Source organism: Crocuta crocuta, unplaced genomic scaffold, assembly GCF_008692635.1.
Source record: "Crocuta crocuta isolate KB4526 unplaced genomic scaffold, BGI_CrCroc_1.0 scaffold7, whole genome shotgun sequence".
In the NCBI taxonomy this organism is placed as follows: domain Eukaryota; kingdom Metazoa; phylum Chordata; class Mammalia; order Carnivora; family Hyaenidae; genus Crocuta; species Crocuta crocuta.
Genome location: NW_027531904.1, coordinates 5,369,922 through 5,371,163, shown reverse-complemented (window position 1 = coordinate 5,371,163; position 1,242 = coordinate 5,369,922). Strand labels below are relative to the sequence as shown.

The 1,242-nt window shown below is 53.3% G+C and overlaps 1 protein-coding gene across 1 annotated transcript in view; it reads right to left on the bottom strand.

Moving 5' to 3' along the window:
* The window catches only part of AEN (apoptosis enhancing nuclease), an 8,792-nt gene extending 8,643 nt beyond the window's left edge, over positions 1-149 (bottom strand). The window contains exon 1 of the mRNA XM_077774386.1: positions 63-149. The gene's annotated coding sequence lies outside the window, so the exon portion shown is untranslated. The remainder of the gene's footprint in view (positions 1-62) is intronic.
* Positions 150-1,242: the final 1,093 nt, after the last annotated feature.

Below are 1,242 nucleotides of genomic sequence, written 5' to 3'. Positions count from 1 at the left end.
CACGCCGCGCCAGCCCCCCCCCACTCCGAGCCCGCCGTCCCCAGCAGGGTCCCCGAGATCACCTGAGGAGCGGCGCTGGGCTCCCGGCCGCACGTGGAGCTCAGGCCGCCCGCAGCTCCCACATGCCCGGGCAAGCCCGCTCCGGCTCCCCGCCCATTGGCTCGCCGAACGGCCGCGCCCGCCTAACGCGTCTTCTGATTGGCCGGGAGCCTGGATCGTGGCGGATAGGCGCAGGGAGGCCGAGGGGGCGGGGGCTCCTAAAGGGGTGTGGTTTGTGCCTGGAGCCAGTCAGACGCGCGAGAAATTATAAACGAACCGGAGCCGAGCCGAGCGCGGCCTCCTCGTTCCGCGGTCCCGTTCGCATCTGTGTCCCCCCAGCCCCGATCCACCCCGCTCCTCGGGTCGGGATGTAGCCTCCTACGAGCTCTGTACCACCAGAGGCCGAATGACTTACAGAAGACACATCCCCATTTGCAGAATGGGAATAATAGCCCCTACCCCTTGGGGGTCGTAGGGATTCAGTGAAATAATACGCATGAGGGGCACTAAAGAAAGATTTTTAAAGTCAGGTTTGCTCCTTCGGTGCTAGTCTTTCATTGATCTCTTTGCGATACTTTATTTATAAGTATGAAGTTCCTACTATGGGCTCAGCAGTGAGCCAAGCACTGCTTACACAGAATAAGCACAATCCCTAAAACTGCAGTTGCTCAAGGTCTAGCTGGATAAGAGAACGGTTAACAGAGAATTCAGTGCAACGAGAATAATAGCAAGAACAATAATAAACAGTTCACATTTATTATGCGAGCACTACTGTGTGCCAGGCAATACTTATACAATATGTAGAAGATCCCCATGAAATATGTGCTATTATTATTTTTGTTTTACAGTTAAGGAAATGGACACTTAAAACTTTTTTAATAGTTATTTATTTTAGGGGAGGGGGAGGCTCAGAGAGAGAGGGAGACACAGAATCCAAAGCAGGCTCCAGGCTCGGAGCTGTCAGCACAGAGCCTGATGCGCGGCTCACACCCGCCTACCATGAGATCATGACCTGAGATCATGACCTGAGATCATGACCTGAGTTGAGGTCAGAGGCTTAACAGACTGAGCCATCCTGGCGCCCCAAGGAAATTGACACTTTAAAGAAATTGAAAAGAAACAGCTCGTATCCAAACAAAGACCCTGACTCCTCCTAGCTCTGTCTTGCAAGCAGTAGTGACATTGCAAAATACCCAGAAGGCC